The sequence below is a fragment of the Trichechus manatus genome, unplaced genomic scaffold (genome assembly GCF_000243295.1).
Source record: "Trichechus manatus latirostris isolate Lorelei unplaced genomic scaffold, TriManLat1.0 scaffold00182, whole genome shotgun sequence".
In the NCBI taxonomy this organism is placed as follows: Eukaryota; Metazoa; Chordata; class Mammalia; order Sirenia; family Trichechidae; genus Trichechus; species Trichechus manatus.
The window spans coordinates 5,031,511-5,047,833 of NW_004444118.1; the positions used below are offsets into that span (position 1 = coordinate 5,031,511).

At 36.8% G+C, this 16,323-nt stretch overlaps 1 long non-coding RNA gene across 1 annotated transcript in view; it reads right to left on the bottom strand.

Annotated features, from left to right (window-relative positions):
* Nucleotides 1-7,719: 7,719 nt before the first annotated feature.
* Nucleotides 7,720-16,323, bottom strand: part of LOC111822612 (uncharacterized) — a 15,738-nt gene continuing 7,134 nt past the window's right edge. Inside the window, exon 3 of the long non-coding RNA XR_002825753.1 lies at nucleotides 7,720-8,580. This is a non-coding gene — a long non-coding RNA (uncharacterized LOC111822612). The remainder of the gene's footprint in view (nucleotides 8,581-16,323) is intronic.

A 16,323-nucleotide genomic window follows, 5' to 3' on the forward strand; every position in this document is an offset into this window, starting at 1 on the left:
GTTGTCTAATTCTGAAATTTTATTGTTAATCTTCTGGATTTCTGATTGCTATCTCTGTGGATTCTTACAGCTTGTTAAATTTGTCATTATGCTCTTCTATAATCTTTTTAATTTCCTCTATTGCATGTTCTGCGTTTTGCTTAATTTCCTCCCTAATTTCTTGAAGAGTTCTGTATATTACTCTTTTGTATTCTGCCTCTGGTAATTCCAAGAAATTTTCCTCCTCTGGAAAATTTCTATTTATTTTGGGAGCTTGTTGAAGCCATCATGGATTGCCTCTTCATGTGATTTGATATTGACTATTTTCTCTAAGCCATCAATAAGTTATTATATTGATTTATTTTATGTTTTCTTACTGTGTCCTAGCTTCTTGTTTTCTTTTGATATGCCCAAATAGGCTGCTTGTATGAGCTAGTTTGATTATTCGCAACTTTGAAGCTCTAATGTCCTGTCACCAGGTGATTAGATCTATTACTAAGTATGTGAACTCCAGAGTCTGCCCACTCCTCCTGTATGGATTCAGCTCAGGTGCCCAGGTAGATAGCCACCAAGTGTGTAGTGTAGGTCTTGCTTACAGTCCTAGACAGGCATGGGTGATTGGTGTAGGCACAGGCATCTGGCTGCAGTAGGGGGACACACTCTGAGCAAGGCAAGGGGCTGACGGCTGCCCCCGAGTGTCCAGGAGGAAGGTGTGTCTCTGTTCCCTAAAGCACATAGGTGTGTGGGTTTTGCAGCCGGACTATGAACACCTAATGCGGTTGGCTGTAAGGACTGGGGGGCACCTCTTATTCTTGGGCCCCTCTCACAGGTGGCTAGGTGATGTGGGTGGAGCCACCAGACCTCAGGCCCTTGATGTGGGTAGGTGAAGACCCTGCTTAATGGACAGAGCAGTGTCAAATGTCAAGAACCTGCCACTTCATAGCTGAAAGAGTTGAAGTTAGGGTTCCAGCATATACCCTGTTGTACTGCGGTAATGAGGGCCTACACTATTGAGATGCGCCCACACGAGTCTGTGCGGGGAAAGGGCACTCAAAGTCCATGGATCCCGTATGCCTGTGCCTAGGCAAAGGAGCTGTGCCTACCCTGGGTTCCTGGCTTAGGGGAGCTGGCAGTTTATTTTTTCCCCTTTGTTAATTTGTTCACTCTCTAAGGCAAGAATGGCTGCAGGCGTGTGACAGATCCTGCTTCTGGTCCAGGGGACTCAACAATTGCTGAAGCCGGTCCAGGACTCAGTGCAGAGCAGGGAGTGGGGAGGTAAATGGGAGAGAGGTTTTTCCCCAAGGGGGCTGTTTTTGATCCATGCGATAAGCCGTACGCAAGTACTTACCGTTCGTGGAAGGCCGCTTCTCACTGGTTCTGGGTGGCCGTGTAGAGTCTCTGGTGCTGGGTCTCTCCTGATGTGGAAAACGCGCCTCCTGAGCACGGCTGCTTGCCTGCCTCACTGCTCACCCATGAGCTGATCAGGCCTGAAGGGCTCAGGCTCTCGCTGGGTCAGGTCTGGCAACTCCTCTCTGCTTCTGAACCATCTCTCCCTCAACTTTGCCTTTGATGTTCAGGGCTCCCAGATTGTCATATATAATCAAATCACTTTTTTTTTCCAGTCTTCGTTGTAAGTGGGTCCACTGGAAGGGTCTGACTATTCCGCCATCTTGGCCCTGCCCTTTATCATATTTTTAAGTGGATTTCTGACAAACCACACACAAACTTGCATAGAATAATTAATTCACTAAATTATTATTATTTTTTAATTGAGTTTTTTTAATTTTATATGATTAAAAATCACTTTGTTGCTTATTTGTCTAAGATAGGAAAATTTGGTTGAAACATCATGGAAAAATAGAATTAGAAGGAAGTTTCTTTTGTGTTAAGGATGAAGGTTTTGGGTACACCCACATATACCTGCACCCACAGAAAGTCTCGTTATGGTATCTGTGTAAGTTTAAAAAAAATAAAAAAGGAGAGGACTTCTCTTCTACCCCTCATTCTCACTCTGACTCCTACTCTCCCACTTCAGCTCTGTCTGGGGGTTATTGTTACCATCTTAGCATATGTATCCTTCTTTCTTTCAATCGTTTGTAGAATCAAGCAGGTTCAACACAGAAAAACTGTGACGGAAGTTTCTTCAAATATATGACATTTGAAATTTGGGTCTGGAAGAAGTAAATGTTAATATTTTGATTTACTTTCTAGAGAAATTTGGTTTATTATTTTTTGAAAACCATAGATTTTTGAGTGCATTGATATTCCTAAATCTTAAAATGATGAATATAATACTGTCTGCTTAAAAGTTAGTATCATACAATTGCTGCAGATACTCAAAAAGCTTGAATCAGGAATATTTGAAGTTACAATATAAATTTTGCCCTTAAAATGGCTAAACTGTTTTCTGAGACCTTTATTTTTCATATAAACATGTGAAATTTGGAAACCAGTGTCATTTATTCAGGTTTTCATTAATGTTCAGGCACTGTTTCAAGTTATAAATGACTACTTTTGGTTGAGGAACCATTTGGAGTAATTTCTTCAATTAAGGAAGACACCATTTTTTAATATACATTTGTTGTTCCAGTGTTAGAAAGTCTTAGGTCTCTGGATTGGAAAGTGTATCTTCCCATGAAGAAAGAAGACACACAAAAAATACACAGTTGTCTTTTTGGCAGAAGGATCTGGGAGGGAGTCTGTGCTTTCATGAAAGTTATTACCACATTGTCTTTTTCTCTACAGAGTTCAAGTTACAGGCCAGGATGAAGAGAATGCCTGTGCTCTCATAACAAAGAAGGGCGTTTTTTCTGAAAAGTGTTCCACTCCAAGTTACTGGATCTGTCAAGAAGTGATTTCTCATCCATAGAGGATAACCTCTGAATTGTGGTATCCTTCCCATTAAAAAAAAGTTCATAAATATTTTTATTTATAAAGTCACTTTATGTTTCTGCAGTGAATACTGATGGTGATAATCATGATAATGGTGCAGACTAGTGCCACTATTAATCTAGGAAACCAGTCTCAACTGAGCTGTTAGCTCTACTTAGTCACTCATGGTTTATTTCCATAGTTACCTTCCCTTGTTGATAGTGATTATTTCAGGCAGAACCTATACTTCTTTCTTCTCAGTGCTTCAATACCTCTACCTCTCCCTCACCATTAGCAGAGAATCTTGTCTTCTACTTTAAGAAAAAGTAGAAGCCATCAGAGGATAAACTCCTGAATTTTCTACCACCGAGTCTGCACTTTTGCCTGCATTTTCGATTTTAATTACTCTGTTTTCCTTTCCTTCTATTACAAATAAAGGGAGTACCCCTATCCTTTCTAAATAAACTCTCCAAATCTATAATTACGATTGCATCCTTTTTTATTTTCTAAAGGATATCCTTTTCTTGATTATCTACTCTCTAACTTGTTTCTTCCTATGCTTCATCTTCTATCAGCAGTTAAAAATGCTAGGCTTGACCTCAGCTGAGACACACACTCACACACAAACACACCCACAGAGACTTTCCATTGACCACATATAGCTCCTAGTTTCTACTCAATTTCTCTCACACATTTTTTTAAGTCAAACTTCCTAAAAATTGAAAATTGTTTACATTTAATTTTTTTACTTTCTACCTCCCACTCCAAGTTCCTTTGAAATCTCGCTTCTGCTTTTCATACTTTTTCACTAAAATGTCCACACCAAAGTCACCAATGATTTCCTTCTGGCTAAATACAGTGGTGACTTTCTGAGTTTTAACTTTACCTCTCAGCAGGGTTGCTTATTATTAACCTATCCTTTCTTTTTGAAATATTCTCTAACCTTAGCATCTACACCACAGGTTTTTCTTGATCTTCTTTCTACCTTTTCAGCCACTTATCCTCAGTCTTTGCTGAATATCAAACACTGATATTCCCCAGAGTGTTGCTGGGGTCCTCATACACAATTCTTGGCTGACCTCATCCACTCCATGACTTCAATTACCATGAATTTATCAATAATTTCCAAGCCTGTATTTCCAGCCCAGATCTTATTATAGCTGATTACACATTGGGCGTCTCTATTTGGACACCTAAAGTTCCCTCAAACTTCACGTTAAATATTAATCTCACTTATTTATTGAATTGCTGCAACATACCCACAGTAGACCAAGCCAGAGTCTTCGGTATTAACCATGACTTACTCCTTTTATTCACCCTCAGTATTGAAGTACTCATTTACCTCCTGTAAATTTTGCCTCCTAAGTATTTCTGGAATGTGTCTACATATCTTTGTACCAACCCTATCACGTTGGATTACTGCAACAGTCTTTTTGTCTGCCTCTAGTTTTGCTCCTCCAAATCCATTCTCCATATCTTGGTCATAGTGACCCTCTAAACCTCAAATTGGATCACATTACTCACAATTTAATTTCCATAGTGGTTTCCCAATGCTTAAACCCTTTACCTTTCCTTACCATACCCTGCATGTCTGGATTCCTCTTAATTTCTCCCTTGCTTCCATGCTTGTACTTACGATGCAGCTGCATTAAACATTGTTCATTTCTTCAAAAGTGTCAATTTCTCTTGTTTCTAATATATAATATACAATTACATATTGTTTGCCTGAGTTTAACAAACATTCTTGCAACTCCTACTCACCTTGCTAACTCTTACTTATTTTTCAGGTCACCACTTAAATGTCATTTGGGGGAAAATACTCCCATGACCAGTCTCCACTCCAGATTAAATTAGGTGGATTTGCTATTTTCAGAGATTCCCATACTTACTTATTCTTAACATTTGACTCATTATTTTTGCTTATTGTTTGTTTAATTATTTGTATTTCTGAATGCACTATGGCCTCTCTAAGGTCAATAATCTTCATCAATGTATGAGACATAATGCCTGATGCATAATTAAGGATAAATAAAATTTGTTGTGTTATTGAGTATATTTATATCATGTTTTATGATTTTCCCAACATTAGTTATGCACAGATTTATCTAGTCTGGATAATCTTAATCTGCATATAGAGAAATAAACCACTGTGCATTTTTTTTTTTTTTTTTTTTTAAGTAAAGGCTCAAGTTTCTTTTTTGTTTTTAACCCAGGACATTCATTGAGATTTGCAAGAGAGAGAGACTAGATTCATGTTTGTTGATAAAACGTAAATTTTCCAGTGGTAAACTTATTTGTAAGTCCTTTGATCCACTGAGAGTACAACTAAAAGATCATACATGAATTAAAGGGAAAAAAAAGCATTCACTTTAAATCCACATGTATGAACAGAAACAATTATAACCTTTATGGAATGAAATACAAAACCTTAAACATACTTTTAAAAAATTATGTGCAAAGAACATATAACTATGTTTAAAGTATAATGAATGGAAAAATATGTACTATTTAATTAATATGAACATTTGAGAGATATAGAAAAAACAAGGAGGAGGAAGTTACAATTAAAGGGAAAGGAGTGAAAAAATGATGGAAGATTAAGCGATAAGAGAATCTCTTTCATATTCAAAGCCAAGTCATCAATGTTCTTTGAAAGATTGAATTTGATTTGAACATTCAAATAGTAAAGTATTTAAAAAATCAAATAATTAGTTTGGCTACATTTCTTTCTTTTTTTTTAATTCAAGGATTATTTTTGAAATAGTAGGCCTCATTAAATTCTAAAATTTAAGAGACATTATCTTACCTCTGAACCTCTAATATAGGAACTCTAAAAAGTACTGCGAATTTAATTAACCATGTCTAAAAATCCTAATAAAAATCAAACTTTGTCTTATTTGTTTGCTTTATATATATACATATATATATGTTTGCTATACATATATGCATATGTATATATGTTAGATTGTCTTATTTACAACTTAAGTTACTTTTGAGTCACCCAGTATTCCAAATTAATTTTTAAAAAGAGTATAGTTATCCTAGTTGGTAGAAAGGGAGTATATTAAATAATATAAACCTGGAAGAGTCCTAGTGGAAAAATATTTAATAATAAATGGGACAGTTAAAATTTATTGCATTTCAAAAGTTCCTATCCTTAAACTTTAGGTTTCTTTTGGAATTTGTGTTTATGTTTTTGTGTATGTTTGAAATTGGGGCGAAATTACTGCTTTGTTAGGTAATGGCTTTGATGAGACCAGTTTCAACTTCTCACTTACACTCTCATTTCTGTTTCATACTGATCTTTACTCCCCCTGCCCAGCCACTGCTACTCAGAAAGGGAACACGGCTTACATTAGAGTTCTTGCTCCTGAAATCATGTTTATTATCTCATTTCTTGTTCCCATTGCTCCCTGGCCCCTTCTTCCCTTTTTTGAAAATTTTTATAGACATGAACTATTTTCCGCCTCTCTAATACATTGCCTTTAACAATGAAAAAAGACCTATATTTGGTAGTTGTTATGGATTGAATTGTGTCCCCCCAAAATGTGTGTCAACTTGGCTAGGCCATGATTCCCAGTACTGTGTGATTGTCCACCATTTTATCATCTGATGTGATTTTCCTATGTGTTGTAAATCCTAATCTCTATGAAAAAAAATAAAGAAAAACATTAAAAAAATAATAATAAAGAAAACAAAAATCCTTATAACTGGACTAATAAGCAACATCATGATAAATGGAGAAAAGACTGAGGTTGTCAACGGTTTCATTTTACTTGGATCCACAATCAACACCCATGGAAGCAACGATCAAGAAATCAAAAGATGCATTGTGTTGGACAAATTGGCTGCAAAAGGCTTCTTTAAAGCAAAGATGTCACCTTCAGTACTAAAGTGCACCTGACCCAAGCCATGGTGTTTTCAATTGCCTTATATGCATGCAAAAGATGGACAATGAATAAGAAAAACTGAAGACGAAATGATGGCTTTTAATTGCGGTGTTGGTGAAGAATATTGACTCTACCGTGGACTGCCAAAAAAATGAACAAATGTGCCTTGGAAGAAGTACAACCAGAATGCTCTTTAGAAGCAAGGATGGTGAGACTACTTCTCACATACTTTGGACATGTTATCTGGAGGGATCAGTCCCTGGAGAAGGACATCATGCTTGGTAAAGTAGATGGTCAGCGAAAAGAGGAGGACCCTCAAGGAAATGAATAGACACAGTGGCTGCAACAATGGGCTCAAGCATAGCAACAACTGTGAGGATGGCGCAGGACTGGGCAATGTTTCCTTCTGTTGTGCGTAGGGTCACTATGAGTCAAAACTGACTCGACAGCACCTAACAACAACAACAACATACTTTTATTAAGTGTAAAGAAGTTATAACCTTTAGAAGTTGTCTTTCCAGAATTTTGAAGATACGTAATTCCAGGAGTAATTATCCTTTGTCTTCCCCCAAGAGAGATGTGAGAATGTTTGTGATTTTTTTTAAACACAGGAAGTCTCAAATTACTTTTAAAATGACGGCTTTATTTTGGTATTAATTCATAATTTGAAGGTGAAAGTTTAAATTATATGCCACTAAGTGTTACATAACATTAATTTCATTGCTGCCGAGTTGATTCGGACTTGTAGTGACCCTATAGAACAGAGTAGCACTGTCCCATAGGGTTTCCAAGGCTGTAAATGTTCACAGAAGCAGACTGACACATCTTTCTCCAGCTGAGCAGTTGGTATGTTCGAACTGCCTACCCTCCAGTTTTCTTCCTAGGAAGCTCCTATTTAACTTTTATTTATCAATTTAAAAATCATTTCTCTATGAATATTTTGCTGGACACCTCTATCGCAAATTTTGAATATTTCCTTTCTTGTGCTACCACTGAACCTTTCTATACGTCTCAGGTATTTGTTTTTGCTCTTACTATAATGTTTGGTAATTAAATGTTGAAGCTTCTTCTATCTAGTCTCTTCGATTTTCTAAACTAATTGCAAATTTAATGCTAAAACTATTGTCACTATTTTTGTGTTCTAGTTTTCAATAAAAATAGTTTCATTAACTCCTGATACAGGAGAACACTGGCATACTAATACGATACAGTATGATAAAGACCTTGAGAACAAAGTCTTGAGTTTTCTAAGAACACATGCAATGATCAGTTTTAATTTGAAAAGAACTTTCCTCTTTTATTCTCTTCATGCCTTGGCATTTATTTGACTGTGAACGGTAATTTCCCCTATTTATGTTGAGATCAAAATAACCACATGAGCATTTTAGAGAAACTGCATGGAAATACACGGAGAAAAAGAAATAAAAAATGTGCATGAGGAGAGAGGGTGAAAAGATGGAAGATTTGGAATGATCTATAATAGAAGATATAACAATAAGACTTTACTAAGATATATTTCTAAATTCTTACTAGTTTCATTCTCTGATAGGTATTCTTCTATCTAACTAGATTTATTAAAAATGTACTTAGAGATTTGAAGTGGAATAGTGAAAATTTCTAAGCATGAATTTTATGTACTTTTATATTACCATAATATATTTCTTTCAAGGGAATAAAAACTACATTTTATGTAAAATATCTTCTATCTATGGTACCTTAACTTCTTGGTGTGTATGTGTCTGGTTTGCTGCAAATCCATTTTCTAATCAAATTGCTACTGGCACTGCTAATCTCAATATTGTGTAGACAGGCACATTCTCCAAATCCAATTATTTTAAACCTGAAACAAAGCACAGAAGAAAGGCCAAAGAATGAATAGGCACTAGAAGGATAAGAGAAAAAGTTTCCTTTGCTTTTTTACTCTAACCCAACATCATAATGTTAGAATATAAAGCAAATTGATTTCATGTGCGTTGCCTGACCTATAAGGTAGTTTTATAAACTCAGCAACCTATAACCCATATGGCAGAGAAGTGCAAGACTTATTGCCAAACATTTTAAATCTATATTGTAAAATATTCCATTTTTTCAGCATCTCTGGACCTCATATGTAAAATAGGGATAAATATACCCCCTTCTCAGGTTTGTTGTGGAGATCAAATGATAGAATGAACAAGAAGCATTGTGTTTGGCATATTATAGGTATTTAGTACTTTGTAATACGATTTCTACTCTGGGCTCATTTTAGCTTCCAGGAGAATGGTTATGTATGGATCACTCCATGGTAGGGAGGGACTCTGAGCCTAGCTCTAAGTGTGTAAATTATATACCCAGGACTTACCAACCACTGTATATGGTTCCATCTATCCACTTCCAAGCCTCTCCAAGTTGTCGGCTCAGTCCAATACAATATTGAAAATGGTCAGAATATCGTTTAAGAAAATCCTTTAATATATTTACAGACTGAAAAAGGAGCCCTGGTGGTGCAGTGGCTAAAGTGCTCAGATGCTAAGTGAAAGATTGGGAGTTCAAACCCACCACCCTCTCTGTGGGAGAAAGATGTGGCAGTCTGCTTCTGTAAACCTCAGAAACCCTATGGGGCAGTTCTACTCTGTCTTATAGGGTCGCTATGAGTCGGAATCAACTCGTTGGAAAGGGTTATAGACTGAATAGCAAATACCTCATCCGCTAGGATTTTCTTTCATCCTATGCAGTATAGTCTTTGTAGAAATACAGACTTTCCTGTTTGGAAATGATCTTAGAGGGCACACTGTCCTTATCTTGTTCATAGGTTGTGCTGCTTCTGTAACAATTTTAGTAGTAAATTGCATTGAGTAGCTTTCCCTCTTTTTCTATTTTGCAATAGTTTTTTATACATCAGAAATTTTCTGTTCTGTGAAGGCTGGGTCATTTGCTAGTAAATCTGTCTAGCTTTGGTGACTTTCAGGATGGCTGAATTTTTGGTTAGTAATAAAATGTATTGAACAGTTATTCGTTCTTTCTGGTTCTTCTTCATAATTCATTCTGATATGGTATAATTGAGACACTTACCCATTTCTTTCTTACAAGTTTCCAATTTAGTGGAATAAAATTCTGTCAGTTTTGAAAAACTATTTATATGCATTCAAGTTAATGTTGTTATTTGTCATTGAGTAGATTCCCATTCTTGGTGACCTCACGTATTACAGAGTAAAACTAGGCTCCATAGGGTTTTCACCAGGCCTGTCTTCCAAGACACATCTGAGTGGGTTTGAACTGCCAGCTTTTAGGCTAGTAGTTGAGTGCTTAGCAATTTGAACCACCCAGGAACATTCAAGTTAACAGTTGTTTTATTTTCTTGGTGGAATGTTTCTCTTTATCTCTGTGAATGTTTTTTGCCTTGAATTACTTTTTTCTGATATTATCACTAACTCGTTTTTGTTTTTTTTTAAATGGGAGTGGTTAATATTTGCTTTGTGTATATTTTTCTTTCACTTTATCTCTAATTTCTGTGTGTGTGTATATGTGTGTGCGTGTGTGCATGTGCAGGCATGCATGCCTGTGTGTTTAGGTATGTCTCCAGAAGCACTTAGCTAGACTTTGTTTTTTTAAAAACCAATCTGATAACTGTCTTTTAAGAGATATATTAGATACCTTTAGATTTTGTTGTGATTACAATTATATCTGGATTTATCATTTTTGTGTTTTCTGATTACTATCATTTTTCTTCTCTTTTTTTTTAATAACCTTACCTCAATTATGTTGGAGTGATAAGTTTACTGTGTTCCTTTAGTTGATTTGAGTACTATAGTCAGGATAACTACTTTGTCACACTTACCTAGCTATACATATTCCAAACAAGCGTATAGTTATTTAGTATTTTATCTTCCTTCTGACCATAATGAGTACTATGTTGTTGTTGTTATTAGGTAGCTTCAGTAGGTTCAGACTCATAGCCACCCTGTATGTACAAGAGAACAAAATACTGCCCAGTCCTGAGCCATCCGCACAACTGTTGCTATGTTTGAGCCCTCTGTTGCAGCCACTGTGTCACTCCATCTTGTTGAGAAGAGTCTTCCTCTTTTTTGCTAACCCTCTACTTTACAAAGCATGAAGTCCTTTTCCAGGGACTGGTCCCTCCTGATAACATGTCCGAAGTCTCAATATCCTCACTTCTAAGGAGTATTCTGGCTATACTTCTTCCAAAACAGATTTGTTTTGTGTTCGCCAACACCATAGTTCAAATGTATCAATTCTTCTTTGTTCCTCCTTACTCGTCCAACTTTTGCATGAATATGAGGCAATTGAAAAATATCATGGCTTTGGTCAGGCACATCTTAGTTCTCAAAGTGACATCTTTGCTTTTTAACACTTGAAAGAGGTCTTTTTTTAGCTGATTTGCCCAATACAATAATACCTTGTTGATTTCTTGACTGCTGCTTCCATGGGCTTTGATTGTGGATTCAAGTAAAATGAAATCTTTGACAACTTCAATATTTTCTCCGTTTATCATGATGTTGCTTATTGGTCCAGTTGTGAGGATTTTTGTTTTCTTTATGGCAAAGTATAATCCATACTGAAGGCTGTAGTCTTTGATCTTCATCAGTAAGTGCTTCAAGTCCTCTTCACTTTCAGCAAGCAAGGTGTGTCATCTGCATATAGCAGGTTGTTAATGAGTTTTCCTCCAATCTGATGCTGTGTTCTTCTTCATATAGTCCAGTTTCTCAGGTTTTTTGTTTAGCATATATGTTGACTAAGTATGATGAAAGGATACAACCCTGAGGCACATCTTTCCTAATTTTAAACCACGCAATATCCCCTTGTTCTGTTCAAATGACTGCCTCTTGATCTATGTACAGGTTCTGCCTGAGCACAATTAAGTGTTCTGGAATTCCCATTCTTTGCAATGTTATCCATAATTTGTTATGATCCACACAGTCGAATTCCTTTGCATAGTTAATAAAACACAGGTTAACATCTTTCTGGTATTTTCTGCTTACAGCCAAGATCCATCTGACAACAGCAATGATATCCCCCATTCCATGTCCTCTTCTGAATCCAGCTTGAATTTCTGGCAGTTCCCTTTTGATGTAACACTGCAACTGCATTTGAATAATCTTCAGCAAAATTTTACTTGTGTGTGATATTAATGATATTGTTCAATAATTTCCCCATTCTGCTGGATCACCTTTTTTTTTTTTTGGAATGGGCACAAATATGCATCTCTTCCAGTCAGTTGGTGAGGAATCTGTCTTCCAAATTTCTTGGCATAGAAGAGTGAGCGCTTCTAGCATTGCATCCCTTTGTTGAAACATCTCAGTTGGTATTCTGTCAGTTCCTGGAAACTTGTTTATCACCAGTGCCTTCAGTGCAGCTTGGCCTTCTTTCTTCAATACCATTGGATCTTGATCACATGATACCCCATGAAATGGTTAAATGTTGACCAATTCTTTCTGGTACAGTTACCCTGTATATTCCTTCCATCTTCTTTTGATGCTTCTGCGTTGTTCAATTTTTGCCCATTGAGTCTTTCAGTATTACAATTTGAGGCTTGAATTTTTTCTTCAGTTCTTTCAGCTTGAAAAATGCTGAGCATGTTCTTCCCTTTGGCTTTCTAACTCCAGGGTTTTGCACATTTCATTGTAATATTTTGCTTTGTCTTCTCAAGCTGCCCTTTGAAATCTTCTGTTCGGCTCTTTTGCTTCATCATTTCTTCCATCCACTTTAGCTACTTTACTTTCAAAAGCAAGTTTTCGATTCACTTCTGACATCCATTTTCACCTTTTCTTTGTCTTCTGTCTTTTTAATGACCTTTTGCTTTCTTCACGTGTGATGTCCTCCCACAACTTGTCTGGTCTTCAGTCATTAGTGTTCAATGTGTCAAATCGATTCTTGAGATGGTCCTAAATTCAGGTGAGATATGCTCAAAGTTGTACTTTGGCTCTCCTGGACTTGTTCTAATTTTCTTCAGCTTGAACTTGAACTTGCATATGAGCAATTGATAGTCTGTTCCACAGTCAATCCTTGGCCTTGCTCTGACTGATGATATTGAGTTTCCTCATTGTCTCTTTCCACAGATGTGGTTGATTTGTTTCCTGTGTATTCCATCTGGCAAAGTCCAAGTGTATAGTTGCCATTTATGTTGTTGTTAAAAAGTATTTGCTATGGATAAGTAGTTGGTCTTGCAAAATTCTATCATTCCATCTCTGGCTTGTTTTATTGCATATTTTAATTCAAGATTGGACATTACTCATGATATATATATTTAAAGTTTTGATTTTAACCTTCTCATAAATGCATACTTTTTAAATATAATCAGTAGTTAAAATTTTTATTGACATACTTTTATTCAATGCTGTGTTCTTTGTTTCTTGTATTAGTTGTCTTTTCTTCCTGTTCACTTTTCTTTTTTTGGAAATGCCTCCTTTAATAATTTTTGTTGAGGGTCGGTAGCTGATAAACTCACTTAATTTTTGTTTGTCTGGAAATGTCTTTATTTTGGCATCTTTTGTGAATGATAATTTATCTGGGCATAAATTTCTAGATTGATGATTATTTTATAGCAGCAAATTTGAGCTGTTTCTGTTCAAAATGATGTTGATGAGAAATCTACTGTTTGTTTAAATGGTTCCTTTGAAGATATTTTCTCTTTTGTTTCTGGTAGCTTTTGTAATTTTCTCTTTATCTTTTATGATCTATAGTTTTTATTACTAGGAATCAGAGATTTCATTTTAGATCAGTGTCCAAGACTTTCCTCAATTAAGGAAAATAGTAAACAATGTACACCATAAATATTGCTTCTCTACCATTGGCTCCATTCTATTGGTTTGCAAATCCAATTAGACAATTGTTGGAATGTCTGACCCTTTATTCTGTATCTCCTAAACAGTCTCTCATAACCTTTTATTATCTGAGTTTCTTGGTATCTCTTGATTAATATAGTTTTAGGCAATTATCCATTTCTTCTAAGTTTTTAAATTTATTGGCATATAATTACTTGTATTATTTTATGATTCTGAATCTCTTCTCTTTGTAACATTGTTTTTTTGGGAGCCCTGGTAGCATAGAGATTAAGCGATCTGCTGCTAACAGAAAGGTTGGCAATTGGAACACACCAGCCGCTCTGTGAAAGAAAGATGTGACAGTCTGCTTCTGTAAAGGTTACAGCCTGGAAACCCTATGGGGCAGTTCTATTTTGTGCTATAGGGTCTCTACGCGTCAGAATCGGCTCAGTGGCAACAGATTTCTATGTGTTTTTGGTGGTATAAACAGTTTGGGTCCACTCAGAGATGCCTCTGAAGAAAAGCCTGGAGATTTACTTCTGTAAAATCAGCCATTGAAGACTTGCGGAGCACACTTCTATTCTGACAAACGGGGTTGCCACAAGCTGGAGTCTACTTGATGGCAACTGGTTTAGTGTCTTTTTTCCTTTTTAGTGTTCAATACTGTCTACTCAAAGAATCAATTTTGCTTTTTTCTGGACATATGTCTATGTCAAAAAATTATTTCAAGATTATGTTTTTAATTGAAATATTTCTCTTTTTTTTTGTTCTGTTTCCATGTCCATCTGATCCTTTCCCATTTTTTTCTGCTTTAGTTTCATAATATATAGTTCTACTGAATGGAATGTATGATTTCATTTATATCTTTCAACCCTCGTAATGTACTCATTTAAAAATGTTTTTTAGAATGTCCTACAAAATGAATTTCAACTTAGTGCAGTCTCCTTTCTGACTGTTCTTAGTAAAGAGTAAGTGTTTTGTAAATGTTAAGTATATTCCTATGCTGCTTGGGCCCTTAACTTTTTTGTTTCTTACCATCTCTGACATTCCATATCTGTATCATTTCTATGTTTTTTGGGGGCATTTTGTTTTCTTGTTTTAAAGTCTTTCCATTTGCCTTTTCCTGTCCCCCAACATCTTCCATATATTCTTGATTGTACTGACTCATTAATTTCTACCAGTATCTTTGCCAAATGGCTTTTCATGATTCTCTGTTTATTATTATTTCTAATATAGTCCCACACAAGGCAACTCTTACTTGGTGTTAATTAGGTAAGGGAATAGCAGTCCCTCGGTGGGGGCTTCATTATGGCTTCCCAGGTCTGAGGTATGGCAATGATTTAGAGCTTTCCCTGGATGGTGGTGCTGCTCTGTTTCCACTTGAAAATGTAGAACCAGGTAATTCTGAGATTGAACTTTTTTAAAGAACAGTTGAGATCTTTCTGGTGGGCCAAAAAACAAACAACCACCACCACCACCACCACAACAAAACCATTGAGTTGATCCCGAATCATGGTGACCCCATGTGTTACAGAGTAGAACAGAGCTCCATAGGATATTCATGACTGTAATCTTCATGGAAGCAGTTCACCAGGCCTTTCTTCTGTGGAGCTGTTAAGTGGATTAAAGTTAGTAGTTGAATGCACGCTATTTGCACGACCGAGGCTGCTGGTGGGCTTTAGTGTATAAAAAGCAAAAACCTGTAGGCACTAAGCAGATTTCAACTCATAGTGACGCTATAGGACAGAGTAGAACTGCCTCATGGAGTTTCCAAGGTTGTAATCTTTACAGAAGCAGACTGCCACATCTTTCTTCCGCAGAGCGGTTGGTGGGTTTGAACTGCAGACCTTCTGGTTAGCAGCCGAGTGCTTAACCACTGCACCACCAAGGCTCCTATAAGTAGTATATAAATTACTCTATATAGGGTACAGGGAGAATGTCCAGTATGTAACTTGTTTCTAAGGGTTTTCACATTCAGTTTAAAAGTCAAGTGGGGGAAGTTATCTCTTCAGTGTTGCCTAATGACTTTGTGCCATGAGGTTTGGTCTGACCTGACTTGTGAGGTGAATGTGGTCTGACCCTGACGGATGCTCTTTCTCTAGTCTCTTTTGTTAATGTAGAAAATAGTGTCTCGTATACACTGGGTAACAGGGTCTTTTCTGCACCATTTCTTTTTTTTTTTTAATTGTTGTAGTTAAAAGTTTACATTTCAAGTTAGTCTCCCACACAAAATTTTACACGTACATTGTTATGTGACCCTAATTACTCACCAATTCTGTGACAGCACACTCCTCCTTTCTGCCCCTGATTCTCCATGACCATTCGACCAGCTCCTAACCCTCTCTGCCTTCCCCTCTCACCTCTGGACAGAAGCTGCCCCTTTGGTCTCTTGTATCTACTTGAGCTAAGAGGCACACTCTTCACGAGTATCACTTTATGTCCCACAGTCCAGTCCAATCCCTAGTTTTAGTTCTGGGCTGATAGAGAGTCCAGGAGTCATACTTTCTGGGGTACCTCCAGTCTCAGTCAGACCATTAAGTCTGGTCTTCTTACTAGAATTTGAGTTCTGCAACCTACCCTTCTGCTGCTCCATCAGGGACTCTCTGTTGTGTTCCCTGTCAGGACGTTCGTTGGTTGTAGCTGGGCACCATCTAGTTCTTCTGGTCTCAGGCTGATGAAGTCTCTGGTTTATGTGGCCCATTCTGTCTCTTGGCCTGATACTTTCCTTGTGTCTTTGCTGTTCTTTGTTCTCCTTTACTCCAAGGGGTTGGGAGCAATTGATGCATCTTAGATGGCTGCTTGCAAGCTTTTAAGACCCCAGA